At 44.4% G+C, this 15,364-nt stretch overlaps 1 long non-coding RNA gene across 2 annotated transcripts; it reads right to left on the reverse strand.

Annotated features, from left to right (window-relative positions):
- Nucleotides 1–1,981: 1,981 nt before the first annotated feature.
- Nucleotides 1,982–14,493, reverse strand: LOC309371448. 2 transcript variants are annotated; one of them, XR_014169115.1, is made up of 4 exons: nucleotides 14,413–14,493; nucleotides 8,905–9,040; nucleotides 5,411–6,818; nucleotides 1,982–4,021 (listed from the first exon to the last, which is right to left on the reverse strand). It is a non-coding gene; the product is annotated as an uncharacterized lncRNA (long non-coding RNA). The 2 variants fall into 2 exon arrangements; XR_014169116.1 differs by having other exon boundaries at nucleotides 5,411–9,040.
- Between the last annotated feature and the right edge of the window lie 871 nt (nucleotides 14,494–15,364).

A 15,364-nucleotide genomic window follows, 5' to 3' on the forward strand; every position in this document is an offset into this window, starting at 1 on the left:
GTATTGCCACCATTGGAGAACATCATTTTTATTAAGAACTGAACTGCTTTTGCCACCCATCTCTTGAAAAGTACCTAGCACTGAGACACGAGCATGCCATTAGAGCTATCCATTAGCTACAATGGTGGAACAGTAATCACAATACCGTCCTTTCTTCTGTAGCTATAAGAGAAGAGATTCTGAGCATAGAAATTCTGGGCTAAATTCTGATGCCATTAGGCTAGTTCTCCTTTCAAGTCTGTGTTGGCAACCTGGTGCCTAACCACTGAGCAGACTTGTTGAAATTGCACAAGAGTTGCTTCAATCCCCCACCCAATACTGCGTCTTATTTGACTGAGACACCCAAGTACTACAGCCATATTGCTAAACTGCTTAAACAAAAAGAAAAATACTGGAACCATAAATAACATTTTTATAGGATGAAAATTCACAAAACAGTGTGAAAGCTTTTGTTACACAGAACTCTTCCTTAAACCGGATGTGTTTTTGCAAACAAGTTAAACCATTCATGTAAAATGTTGGGCTCAATCATAGTGGGATTACTCCTAAGCACTGAGCCCCTGTTCGAAGTCTTGCACAATTCCCTGGATACATAGATTCAGGTTTAGGACAAGGTCTCTTGGGTGAGAGAACCCCAGCAGAGATTTAAAATAGCAAAACATGCAGCACTTCTAAGTTACTTCCAAAGTCCACCTTAGCATAGAAAGAGATCACACACAAACATGGTTTACTTGCAAATCCCCTTCAAAGGCCAGGTTCATGTGCTTTTCCATACAGCAGCAAGAAAAGACAGGCAGTATAACTTTGATTACAAAGTGGTAAATGTTTCTAAATTATTGTTTAAGCCATGTGGTCTAAGCGTGGAGCAGCCAGCTTAGACCTGCTTACTGGTAGGCTCCACGTAGTAGAATAGGAGAACAAATCGTTTGGTAGCCCTTCCTCCCAAGGTGAGGGGGAGTGACCTAGCAGGACAGCTTACTCTATGGTCTTAGCCCCTTCATGCATTAATTAGTTAAGCAGGTTGGTTATATGAGGCTGAATATCCCATATATTCGACATGTCATGGTGTTGTGCTTTTCCTCCTAAGCAAAATCATTTTGTTTTGGCTTTTTGATTTTGCTTGGAATCACTAAGAAATTTACCCTTGAGAAATTATCTTCATAACATAACTATGTTGTAAGGACCTGCTGCGTGAAATAAGGGGAGGACAAGTGAGCATTAGAGCATTATCTATTTACTGTTCTGCCCTGGTGAAAATGCTTTGAGGTACTACTAAGAGCACCTGTTTTTCACAATTTTCCAGTCAATGAAACACAAGCAACAGGCAGTGCACCTCTGGTGCCTGTACTGATTGATGGTGTCCGTATCAGATTGCCTTTCTTAAGTGTGCAAGATGTGACTTGGTGGATCAAGCCATAAGTTAATCTAATAAAGACCATAGACCTCAAGAGTGGTGAGCTGGGTGTCCTGGAAATTCACCAGCAGGACACAATGGAAATAAGTCCCCATCTGTTGTTTGTCCTCAGAACCTAGTAATCACAGCTACACTGCCTCTGACTGTGGAAGACTCAGAACAAATTGTCACATGGTTCCAGTTCCTTGTGGGGACTATGCTTAAACAAATATTTGTCAGTAAACTATTGCTTCATTGGAAGCAATCATTAGCAGAAAAACCAGTTGCTAAAGAATAGAGACAAGTTTATCCGGTTTTGTATGAAAAATTAAGCAATCAAACAATGGCCTTGAAAACTCTTAAGATGACATCAGAGAAACATCTGGCTCAACTGGTTAAGATTTAACTTTAGTTTTTAACACAGCGAATGCTTAAGTATTGCAGGGGGTAGACAATAAGATGCTTTATGGTCCTAAAGAGAGCCATAAAATATTTCAAGTCACCGAGAACAGGGTGATTTCAGGGCGGAATTCCACCTTTTGAATGGGTCCGGTTTGGAGTTGATAATGTCATTAAAAAAACCTCTGCTTGCTGATTTCTGCGCATCAAACCTTCATACCCTTCATACAGGAACAGGTCATGGCCAGTAACCATACACACAGAGGAAGGGTTAGATTCTGTAGTGATTATTCACACTACCACCAGCACGGCATGGTGGGGGCAGCATCCTTGGGGCAACCAGGGCAAGGCAGCTGTGAGGGCAAGGCAGCTGTGAGGTCAAGGGAACTCTGGGTTGGTGTTAGCAGCCCCGCAAGGTCCACACACCCCTGTGGGGCTTCCCTGACCTTGCCCCATTCCCATCCCAGTGTGATTAGTACCACTGCTGTTCTGCTCCCTCCCACCGGTATACATTGCTGCTGATTCACACACATATGTACATGTCGGAGGTCTCCGGGGAAATGATGCCATAAGACTAACCATGCGATATACAAAAGCTCTGTGTTTCACCTATGACAGCTGTTACACACATGCAAAATATTATGACCTGGGACATCCACAATAATTTGGATCAGGAATAAGGCACTAGTGGAAGGAGATTAATGCTTTCTCCCCATACTATTTTCCTGTTTCATGCTTTCCCTGCCCTGAAGTTGGTATTTGTCTCATGCTTGTGGGGCAGGAATGGACAACCCACTGATATCTTTCTGGTATGCATACATTTTCTTCAATAGAGCAAATAGCAGCTCCTGGAGGGCAATTTGGACCAAGAAACTGGGGGGGGGGGGGATTTGTTCCTCCAATGCTATGGTCCTGATCCAAATCAAGGCATTCTGCAGGTTCTGTTAATATTTTTTAAACACTGCAGGAGAAGCTCAGTAAATAATGAACATGCATGAACTCACCCTTAGTCAAGTAAATACCATTAACTTTCATTGCCTCTTATGTCTGCTGCATATCCAGAAAATGCAGCTAAATGATTGTGAACAGATTCAGATAAACTGCTACGACCGCTGATTAAAAAGTGCTTAAATACCAGTGAAAGTTAATGGCCCTTTGAGGTCTAAAATGCCTTACAGTTGCTCCCTGGAAAACTGCTAATGCCAGTGTAGTCACAATGAAGCCAACAGGACTTCTCTGACACAATTGCTCAGAGAACTGCACTAAGCACACAAGGGTGGAGGCTGCGAGAGAGGGTGATTTTTAAAGATCTGTGGTACAGACAGCAATTTCAAGTTTCACATCCAAAGACAGAAGAGAGATACAAACATACACCCCTTTTTAAGATGATCAGGGCAGCATGTGCTCTGGTCCCCCCCCCCCCGGCGAGGTAGATCTGTGAGGGCAGAAAAAGGGCCTTTTCTGTGGCAGGCCTGCCGTCACTCAGAAGGCAAGAAAGAAAAATGTTTAGAGAGGCACTTCTTGTTTAATGATCTCAACTTCCTCATATTATGGTATTTGCAAAGTTTTTGTTAATATTTCATTGATACAATTGAATCCCTTTTTTATGGCTTTCTTAGGCTTTTGTTTTGTTCTACCAAAGGCAAAAATAAACAAACGAATGGCACAATCTCTTCTTTCACATATCGTCACCCAACATGCCGTGGTTTTCTTCTTCACAAACCAAAGCATTTTAGGTGTGCTTACTTAGGAACAAGCCACACTGAACTCAACGGGGCTTCCTTCTCAGCGTGCAAACCCAGCATCTGGCTGTTAATGTTTCAGAACAGGAATGCCAGCTCCTTCGGGGCCATTTTGGAAACCCCCAACCAGCATGTGAGTAGGTCAGAAGTGCGGGCAAACCGTGTTTCCCCCTTTGCTTGAGAAGTTGGCCCTCTGGTCTCCCTCTTCCTTGGAACTTTTTGGTAATTCTTGTCTCTCTCGCACAGAAAGCTTATCCGGAGGAGGAGGAGGGGCCTGGCAATCCCGCTTGGCCAGTTCCAACCGGAGAAGACAAGGGATCCCCACTGCCTATAGCCACAAAGGCTTCCTCAGTGTCTAAAGAGCTGGCCGGCATGTGCACCGCGCCATCCCTGCCGGGTCGCTTCCACCTTTGCCTTGAAACATACTGAGAAGAGAGGTTCATTTTTTCCCCTTCTTTCCCCCTGAAGCCGGTGATGGATTTATTTCCTTAACAAAAAAGACAGAGAGTTTACAGTTCGGCTTTCACAAATGCATCTGATAGTTGTATAATCCCAGCAGGACAGGAAGATCCCACCCGCCGGGCCATTCTTCACCCCCCCCTTTCCACCACCCCCACTACCCCCTTTCTGAGGCCTCAGACAGTCCTCAAACAACAACTGTCTGCAAGGCCCAGCTAATCCCTCACAGGTGACCTCAAGGCAGCCGACGCCTCTCTGTAAACTCTTGCATTCCACAGCCTGGCTTAACCCCTCATGCGCTGCGGAAGCACCCTGAGCTTTGTGGTTTGAAAGAACCCAGGAAGGCGGGGGGGGGGGCAAAGAGAGGTAGTTCCCCCAGGTCAGGCCGAGCTGCAAGCAACATGGTGTTTTCTGAATCCTCCCTTCCACCTCTTTTGGTCAGAGGTTAAAAGCCTAATGTATTATTATAAAGCAAAAAAGAAAAAAGACTAGCATTCTTCCCTATAAATCATTCTAACGATCTCGGCACATGTGGGAGCCAGACCATGCGAAAACCTCCTCCACTGCTGCTGCTTCTGTATCCTCCACGCTTTATTTACTTGCTGTAACTAGGGACTTCATGTTCAGCTATCTGATAATGAGGCACACATTTCCACCCCCCCCCCCAAATAGTGACACCTCTTTGCCTTCCCTTGGGAGGATGTTGCTCCGCTCTGGCGATGGAGAATGTCCCGAATGGTGTGGGGTTCGGTGTGCACACCTTGCGGCAGGAGACAGGCTCAGCTCTTCTTCTGAAACCTCTGGTTTCTGCATGGTGAACTTCATCCCTCTCCTTAGCCATGATCTCACCAGGTGGCCTGAGGCAAGCTGTTATCTCTCAGTCCCCCATGTGCAATATGGGGAGATTCATGCTGACCTATCTTGCAGGGTTAAACCTCTCCAAAGGTGCAAGCTCAGAGAGATCTCATTCCAAGCAAGCTACTTTATCTTTATCTAATTTGCTTCCTGCCCAGGGAAGGGAAATTGCATCATAGTTTGTCACTATGCATATCGTTGAGCACCCGATTGCTGTTGAGGACATATGGCCCAGCTTGAGTTTTGTTTTTGTTTTTCAGCCCCACTGTTCACAGATGCAACCAGGGCTGCATGCCCACATGTTCGGTGGTTTCTGTATGATACTAAGAGACATTGTAGGTTTACTGTTTCTAACATAAGGATTACTACATGATTCAAAAAGTATAGGAAACACAAGTAAGCTAAAAAGATAGACGGACATTCAGTCATTTGTATAATGTATTTTATATACTTTTTTAAAACACGGGCACTATTCCTTCTGTTAGATGCACATGGGAATCTCTTTAAATCCCACATAAAAGAGGAATTTGGGCAGCCATTCTCACAATACGTTTTTACTCACATTTCCCAACTAGATGATTCAGCTGTTTGTCAGAAAAAGGAACATGTGAAGTTACTCCGAGATGCTGTAAGAAACCACAAGAGGGTCATAGAAGAGGATCTGTAGAGCAAAGGTAATAATGTTGATAGGAAACACTTTAAGGTTATCAAGCAGTCTTGCTATATGTGGACTTCCTCCTTCACTGAAGGAGCTGCATTTTAGGTGACTAGTGCACTCTCAATTTGAGTGCTGCTGTGGTAGGGTTGCCATATTTCAAAAAGTAAAAACCAGGATACCCCAACAGTAATTTTTTTATGAAGACCAAAAAATTGTTGGTTACGAAAACACCAAACACTGTTTTTTTCAATTGACTTGCCTAAGATCTAGGTCTAGGACAAAGCACTGCCTTTCAGAAATTCCTCCCAGATGTCAATTCCGCCTGTGAAATCCCAGTAATGTCCAGGAAAATCCAGGCATATGGCAGCCCTAGCTGTCATGAACAAATGTTCTACCTATTAGAACCTTTGAAGTCTAGTGCAGTTTGTTCAGCTGGGGATGGGAGGGTGATGGAGAGGTCTTCATAGTAGTGTAAATAGCTTGGCTGGTGTGTTTTGAGTATGGAGGGATACCATGGTGAATTTCAGCATTGTCATAAATGTCTGTCACTAGTGAATGTAGAGGCTAAGCCAGAAAGGTGAGGGATATAATAATAGCTACTTGTCAGTGAGATATAGCATTGGCATGGCATAGAAAGAAATATTGTAAAGAACAAAGCACAAGACTGCTACTCAACAGTGTAAGTAAATTGGGGGCCACACGGTATCAGCAACTTGTCAGATGAGCATTTGTGTAGGTCAGTTAGGGTATTGTAGCACAAGATTATAACTAAATTGGCACCATAAAAAAATATGTGTCTGTTGATGCACACATGAAGAATTGTAGCATTTTTATTAAAAAGGCACAGAGATTAAGTGGACAGGAACTTTTTCCCTTTTTTTTTTAGACACTTGCCCTGGGAGGTTGGTAATCTCGTTCAGGCTTTGCTTTACATTAGAATATGACTATTCAGGAGCATGGTGCTATGGATGCAGCCTGTGGTATTGCATTAAGAGTTTGTCACTGGGAGTGTGGTGATGCTTTATTGGATGGGAGCCGGCTGTTGCAGTTGCCTCGACATGTTTTCATCAGTGTTCCAGCCTACCCTGCGCTTTTAACTTCAGTGAGACCTCAGGAACCAAATTATTTGTAGTGCAAATAACCTCACTCCGACAGGTATGAGAAGATAAAACTGGACCACCGGCTGACCGATCAATAACGAGTGTTTAATACCTGTGCTGAGATTTTTCTACAGAATGACGACAGCTGTGGAGAACAAAGGGCTCTTTTCTCTCTTGCACACTTTCATTTTTTTTGTAGGAGGGATGCCAAACTTTGGAGAGATCAAAGTACAAACAGTGTCCAGAGATGATCCCATACAATAAAAAAAGGAAGAAGAAAAATAACAAAAATTGAAAGATTGCGTTAGGCTTGTTAACTTACGGCTAGGCTGTCATATGCTATGCAAGCTGTAATATGCCCCCTAGTGGCAATAGTGATAACCCATCTGGCTAGCTTTTTTAGGAGAGACGAGAGAGATAAAAGTTGAAAGCATTGGTTTTTTTGAAGATACGAGTGAGTAGATTTGGGATCCAGGGAGCCTGCAAATGTAACATGGAGAAGATGTGACTTACATTCTCAGCTTGGCTACTGGAGTTTGTCAAATGTGCATTTTATGGGAAATATATCCTTCCTTCTATTTTCTGCGCTGTGGCATGAGTGCCAATAACAGCACCATCCATGCACAAGAAGGATGTGTCAGCAGGCTTGGAGAAAACCACAAGGTTTGCAGATGTATATAAATCTCTTTAACAATTGCTAAGGAGCGGGGAATCTTCCCAAAACAGCACGGTGTGGACTGAGCATGCTCAGTAGCTTACATTTGGCAAGACCACCACCACCACCCATGTTGAAAAGCAGCCCTTACCCCTCACTAATCTCAGAGTGTGAGATTGGCTCAGAGTGCTACTTGGCTGCCACTGCATTATGGTAACCAATTAGAGAAGAGGCTCATGTATTTGCCAGTGGATTTTACCAAATGAGAACAATGGCAACAGAGTGAGCCAAGCTGAACAGAACAGAACATTTTCCAACATAGCCTGCCCAAGCAGCATAGAACTATGCACAAATGACACCTCAAAATTCTCAACCTATTTGTGGGAAGAGAAACTGGGGACAATTTCCTACCCTGTGAGTAGGGAATAAATCTTCTACAGTTTCTTGGATTTAGGGTTTACCATTAACAGTGGAAATAGCACTTTTCTTTGGGTTTTGTGGGGTTTTCTTGCCGCTGCTGCTGTTGCAAGTGACAACAGCAACTGTGCTGGCAGTCTGGCCACCATTTTGCATCTTCCACAATGCTCTGGACTTAGCAGCATTCCAGCATATTGTGGGGAGGAAATTGGTGGTCTGGAGAATCTCCAGAATAGCATATGGGGGAAGAAAGGGGAGACCATTGTGTCTGGAAAGCAGAAATGCTTGCACCCACAATAGTGATCATAATAGTGTGACACTGAATTCCTCCCATTGTCTTTATACAGCAAATGTATGGTGGTGGTGAGCTTGAGTTAAATATTTGCTATAAGGCACAGCATAGGATAGCCTAAGAGTTTGCTCTTCCTTTCATTGTTGATGCTGCATTTACCAGTGAGGAATTGCATGCGCAGCTTGATCCTCCCCCAAGTTGGGATGGTTCAGGAGGAACAGACATGATAGGGCCTGTCACTGCTGCTATCTACAGTGCCTGCTGCTTGAGGCAGATGCCTTACTTTGCCCAACAGCAGGGCCAGGCCTGGTTGTGCCAGTGCAGAAGAGAAAACTGGCACCAAGAACAGAGTTTCTTGGCTGACAAAGGAACCGAGGTAAAAGGGAGATGGATTTGCACCAAAGTGGTGGCGACAGTCATTGGAGGGGAAGAGGGTGAGTATCAATGGGGTTCACAGTACCATCGCCTGTCATCAGAAGCCTGGAGGAAGAGTGGCTAAAAGTAATTAATTCTGTCTGATTTTTGTGTGAACATCAGCTCGTCAGTATGCCACTGATTCATTTCTCATGAAAGTAAATCACATAGAAAGTGGAAGGAAACATAGAAAGCCTCTTGGTGTCAAGACAAAATTCACAAGGATGTCAGGGTTGACGACTAGGCTTTGTCATGCATCTTGATTTCTTTCTGAAAGAGGGCCAGAAATAAATTGTGAGGGGAAAGGAGGAAGAAAACCCTGCTTTAGGCCTTCTTAAATGATGCAGCCTGGGGCCGGAAAATAAATGTTGGCAACCCAGGGGTGCCTCTGAGAGAAGCAGAGGGGTTCCACGCACCACCCCAAGTATCAAACCACATGAGCTTATGTATTAGCCATAAGCAACACCATATCAAAAATGGCAGAACCATACCCACTTCGTCTCCCAAACTCTTAATCTACCTCAGGTCCTGCGGTCATTACACTGTATATTTCTTCACCCTTGATCCACAATTATTGATTGCCATTTGCAGGGATGCTGGACAATTCCGTTGGTATTTCCATTGGAAATTGAAATGGGGGCAGAAATTGGATTTGGCTGTGGTAAAGTAGCAAATTTCTTAAACAGGGTCAAGATGGCCTGCAAACATTGAGGTTCCATCTACTCTATTCTTACAATACCAATCCTGTAAGGAGCATTAGACTAAGAGAGTGGTTTGTTTATGTGAGCATTGCTATGTGTTTTTTATTGGTCGAAAGCTGCCCAGAGTGGCTGGGGAAACCTACCAGATGGATGGGGTATAAATAAATTATTATTATTATTATTATTATTATTACAGTATCATCATCATCATCATCACTGATCTGGGAAATTCAAGGCACACACAGAAGGACACACACACACACGAGGGCCTATGGCTATAGCATTCTTAGATTAATGCCCTGATAATACTATTATGAAAAAAATTAACCTTTCTAGACCATTTATACAAATAGTCTTATATAAATTAATTTTGTTCCCCTATCATCTTTGGGCTGGAGCCGCAGTAGACCCAGGCCTCATCTGCACTATTCATCTAAGGCAGTATCATACTACCATACCCGTCAACCACCCTGGAAAAAAATGGGACATCTTTTCTCACGTGGGGAAAGCGGACAAAATGGCTGCTGTAATCTTGCGCAATTTCAGGCTGCACTTTCTTTGGGCACAGTGCCCCAAAATGTGCATTTTGGGGTGCCGTGTAAGATTGCTGCCCCAATACAGCACTTTTGCGATCTTGCACGGTGCCTCAAAGCACGTGTTTTGGGGTGCTGTGCCTGAAAAAGTATTGGGGGGCACAATCTCACCTAGATCAGGAACAAGGCCCTGGAAGATGGTGTCCCAGTTTTCGACCACTTCATATTGGAAGGCATGTACTTCTTTAAATAGTTACTGTTTCCCCAAAGAATCCTAGAACTGTAACTTGTTAAGGGTGCACAAAGTTGTTAGGAGATCCCTATTCCCTTCACAGAGCTACAATTCCCAGTGTTCACTAGGAATAGAGGCTGACTGTTAAACCACTCTGAGAACTGTAAGTGAGGGGAATACAGCTCTCCTAACAATTCTCAGCCCCCTTAACAAACTACTGTTTCCAGAATTTTTTGGGGGAAACCATGGTTATTTAAATTGGGGCCACAGTATCTGCAGTGTGTGCAATGGGACCAGACATTCCTGTCAGCTGCTAAAACTGACATTTGTCTCTGGCACTTGGGTCTTCTGACACAAGTGAGGAGTCAGGGAGAAGAAAAATGGAAAGGAGCAGATCTTTTTGCCTGATGTTCCCTTCCATCACACTCTCTTTCAGTTTTACCTGTTTTAAATGCCCAAGATGGTGCGAACCTTCCTTACCTGGGCGTGCTGAGCATATTTTTAAAAGAAGAAAGGCTGCCAGAGAAACCAAAACAGCAGGATTTGTCTGTGAACAAACTGTGAAATGCAACAGACCATCTTTCAGTCCCAAATCCATCTAAGCACTGGTCACCCGCAAAGGATTGATAGCAAGGATAATAATAAAAAAAGTGAACATTTGTTTCAAGAGCTCACAAAATATCCCCAAGGCACCAGTTATTTGGTAGCTGATTCTGTAAACATCCAGAGGCAATCCACTCAACTTTCATGAGGCATTTCCTGTCTGATCAGTGCTCCATTTTTTTAGAGTCTCCTTCTTACCATTGAGACCCATTAGCACTTTCTTCCCTGTGCCAGACACACTTGAGCTGAAGGGTTCAGATGGGTCAAGAATTCAGAGGCTTAGTTTGGGTGGCTGTCGGGGCTGGCGAGGATGGAGGCATTATTCAAGGTTTGGTTCAAAAGGTTCCAAATGTTTTGTTTTCATTCTGTGAGCCACCTTGGAGGTTTTGTTCTAGTGGCTACTTTTGAACTTCTGTTTGGACAGATATTCCCAAGGCCAGCAGTAATGTTAAACTGGCCCTCATATCCTCTGTGCAAGCTGCTCCCTGCCCTACATAGAACATCTGCTTCGCATGCAGAAGGTTCCTTGTCCAGTCCCCAGCATCTCCAGGTAGGGCTGGGAGATACCCGTCTGAAATCCTGGAGTGCCGAGCTACGTGGTCTGTCTCAGTCTAAGGTTATTCACACTTCCCTCCCCTCCATGCTTTTGAGGCACAGTTTGCCCTTTAAAGCTCTGTGTCCAAGCAACCTTCTTTTTCTTGTTCCGGAGCTTTAGATCCATGACAACCTGTTCTCCAAAGCTGAATCGGAGCAAACAGCAACCTGCAAAACACCTGAATTCACTATCGTTGTGCTTCAGCTTTAAAGAGCAGGTTTTTCATGGGGAAAGCTCTGGAGCAAAAACATGGAGCTTTAAAGTGCAGACCTTTGCCTGGAAAGAGTGGGGCAAAAGGTAGGTATGTGTCATGGACTGGCTAGATGCATAGGAGGGGTGGGAAGCCCCCCAAGGGAACCCCCAGGTGAAGAAGGCTCAGAGGTGGTGGTCAGAGGGCAAAGAGGGAGCAGACTGGGAGGAGGTGGTGTTGGAAGCTGATGAAGTAACAGGTTTTAGTGAGCAGGAAGAGGCTGTGGCAGAGAGCAGTCCAGAATCAGAGGCAGAAGCAGAGAAGGGTTCAAGAGGCAGAGTGGAGGCAGGCTGCTGAAGAAGCCAGGGAGTCTCCCTCTCCTGCGGTGACCAGCTCTCCTCCCCTTGGTCTCCCAGAACATGCAGAGGTATGAAGAGGGCAGAGCAATGGCAGGTAAGATGAAAGAGCCTCAGATTGCTTGGGAAGAAACTGCGAGAGGAGGAGACTTAAGGAATGATGGGAAGGTAGGGGACCTTCAATCTTCACAAATGTCCCGTCGGGGCAAGATCAGCTGGGAAGAGTTGCTGTGATCACTAGACCTGTGCTGTTTTGGTTTGTTTGAATAAAGTTAACTTCAATGACACCTGCCCCTGACTCCAGCTCCTGACATTATGGATGAGACCTAACTACATTCCCACGTTCCTATGCTACACTATTGAAAAAACAAAAATATGTGTGCAAAGGTGGCTTGAGAACATAGGAAGCTGCTTTATACTGGGTCAGACCATATGGGTCTGCCTAGGTCAGGACTGTTTTCATTGACTGATAGCAGCTCTCCAGGGTTTCAGATGGGTCCTTCCCAGCCCTGCTTGGAACTACCATGGAACTTTCTGCAGGCAAAGCAGATGTTCTCTGTATGGTGGGGAGCAGCTTGCATAGTAAATGTGGAGACCACTTTAAACACTACTGCTGGCTGTCTGGTAGTCCTTAGGCGTACTGCTACCACTTAGCTACACTGCATCTCTTCTAACCTAAGCAAAAGCTGCTTTCTTAGGGTCAAAGAGGAGATCAGTGGCAGGACAGCAAATTGGCTCTGTAAGCTTCCCAAGCCTCCATAGAGACCTGGCTTACAACTGATGCCAACTTGCAAGCTTGACTCATGTTCTCTATGCACGTGTTTCCATGCCTGCTTCCAGTTATCAAAGCACCATCGATCTGACTGTACCCATCTATCCTCAGTCACTACTGACTGACTGCGGCGACAAGCTTACACTGCCAACTTACATCACATTGCAGTTACCAAAGTCTGATTCCGACAACATCGGTGGAATCCAGAACACAATTTCTTTGATATGGAAAGATAACTGAATCTGCTGCTCCATCTGACAGGCTGGTAGACATTAATAATTACGTACTATTTAAGGCTGATTGTAAATGAAGAGGTGGAGGTGTTGGACAGATGTGGCACTACTAGATGGATTATGATTAGATTAGCACAGTTCCCTTTGACAGTATGTGAGCAGCACTTTAATAATTCATTGTGAAAGCTCAGCTCTCCCTCACACTTGCCGAGAGTGCACACAAACACAAGTTGCTTCCTCGCGCCACAGCCAAGTTGCAGATCTGTATTTCCTGATCTCCAGTTTTAAATTAAAAGTATATGCCAATGACATATTTATAAAGTATCAAACCCATCCACTCCTTGCTAATGGGAAATGGATGGAACTTGACACAATCAGCTTGCAAAGAGATACTAGCCTAATCACCTGCACCTTATAAGAATAATCTCTAAGTGGCCAGACAAGAAGAAAAAAAACCCCTGTAAACTGGAAGAGAGTTTGTATTTTTATCTGTCAGGCTGCCTCTGTCACAAAGGATTAATATAGGGTATGTATTGTGTCTTACTGCATGTTGATTTTATTTAAGCTGCTCGGGGAGGATATCCCGAAAAATGTGAAATCCTTAATACTGGTTTTGTTAACAGCAGCAAAAATGTGCATGTGTGCTCAGGTAGAAAAATTCACAGATTTCATCTATATGGGGATGGAGTTAGCAGAAATAGACAAATTGACAGATGTGGTTTACAGAAGAAACAAGTTTGCAGATTGTTAAGTTTGCAGAGATGTGGACCTGCTTTGCTAATTACTGGGATGCAAATTATGATAACGTAAGGCTTGAAATGAAAAAGGGACGCGGGTGGCGCTGTGGGTTAAAGCCTCAGCGCCTAGGGCTTGCCGATCGAAAGGTAGGCGGTTCGAATCCCCGCGGCGGGGTGTGCTCCTGCTGCTCGGTCCCAGCGCCTGCCAACCTAGCAGTTCGAAAGCACCCTCGGGTGCAAGTAGATAAATAGGGACCGCTTACTAGCGGGAAGGTAAACGGCGTTTCCGTGTGCAGCTCTGGCTCGCCAGAGCAGCGATGTCACGCTGGCCATGTGACCCGGAAGTGTCTTCGGACAGCGCTGGCCCCTGGCCTCTTGAGTGAGATGGGCGCACAACCCCAGAGTCTGGCAAGACTGGCCCGTACGGGCAGGGGTACCTTTACCTTTACCTTTTTAAGGCTTGAAATGAATTTATTTCTATTAACAATGAAACAACAACTTTATTATTCATATGCTACCCATCTGACTGGGTTGCCCCAGCCACTCAGGGTGGCTCCCAACAAAGTATTAAAAACAATGAAATCTCAAACATTAAAAACCTCTGCCTTCAGATGTCTTCTAAAAGTCATATAGTTGTTTATCTGTTTGACAACTGATGAGAGGGCATTCCACAGGGTGGGCACGACTACCAAGAAGCCCCTCTGCCTGGTCTCCTGTAAATTCACTTCTTGCAGTTTTGTATACTCTTAATGATGTCACAGGGGACTGACATGTGGGACTTTAGTAAAAACTGTGTAACTCCTACAACAACACACTGCTGCCCTTGATTTCAGTTTAATGCTTCTCTCCATGGACTCTGCCGTCAAACATTTGTTCCTGCTTTCAGGGCTGTCTTTAGCATATGCACCACCAGGGTGCAAAGATCCACCCAGCACCCCCAAATTTAGATTAGCCGTCCCCAAATTAACTTTTCTTGAGCTTTTTTGAGGAGGGAGGAAGCCAAAGTTGTTGACCTTTTTCGGAGGGGGGGGCAAACTCAATGCTGTTGAGCTTTTTGGGGACAGGGAATCGCTCACCTGTAACAATGATGCAGCAGAATAAACTGCTTTTGTTCCCTGACTTGTCAGGAATATTTGATGCTACAGAGTAATAGAGCGACGGAGGAGGGTGCGGGGACTTTTGTTCCATTGCTTTTCACTGCCACCGATCCAGAGGGACCAGTATACAGTAGGTATACATTGAGCCCCCTCCAGAATTCGGTACCCAGGTGCCCCACACCCCTTGCACTCCCTGGTAAAGACAGCCCTGCCTGCTTTCATTACAAAAACCAGCAAAAATGCAAAAAAAAATATTTAAAATTCTGCGGGCAATATCCACTTATTTAATTCTGAAACTTTCTGAAACCTGAACTGGACACAGCTGTGCTTCTAAATTCACATTTCTTTGAATTTTGCAGTGTAGTTCTTCAGCCAGGTACTGTGCATAAAATGTACTCACTAGTGTATAGGGTACACATGAATGCAGATATCAGTGAAAATAACAAGCGTATTTTAAAAGAAAGTCGCACAAAGTTGCTGATGAATTGACATGAGACTGCCCCCTCTTTTTGGCAGACTGGTGTGGAAATGCAGAGAACTGAACCTAGGGCTGAAAAAATGAGAAAACAAATTGGCAGATTTGCCCATTCCTAGGGAACTTCCATTGCATCGGCTGCTATGATGTTGTATCTCACCCTCTTCTGTTACCATTTCCCCCTTAGACACTTTACTCTTCCACCTCACTCAACTGACCCAATGCATCCACCTCTCCATGTACACACTCCCCTCAGTCTTTCTCTAATCATTCTTGGCTAACTCAGGTTGGCTGATTAATGAATTATTTAATGTTAATTGTTTGAAATATGCTTCCTACAAATTTGGCACAACTATGTGGAGCATATTTTCTTTTGATCTGCTGGCGAAAGAAACTCTCAGCACCTTGATCTAGCACCCACCCAGAACTTCCGAGTTCAGAGTTATAAATAGATTT

The sequence above is a fragment of the Podarcis melisellensis genome (genome assembly GCF_964234715.1).
Source record: "Podarcis melisellensis genome assembly, chromosome: 6".
Taxonomy (NCBI): Eukaryota; Metazoa; Chordata; class Lepidosauria; order Squamata; family Lacertidae; genus Podarcis; species Podarcis melisellensis.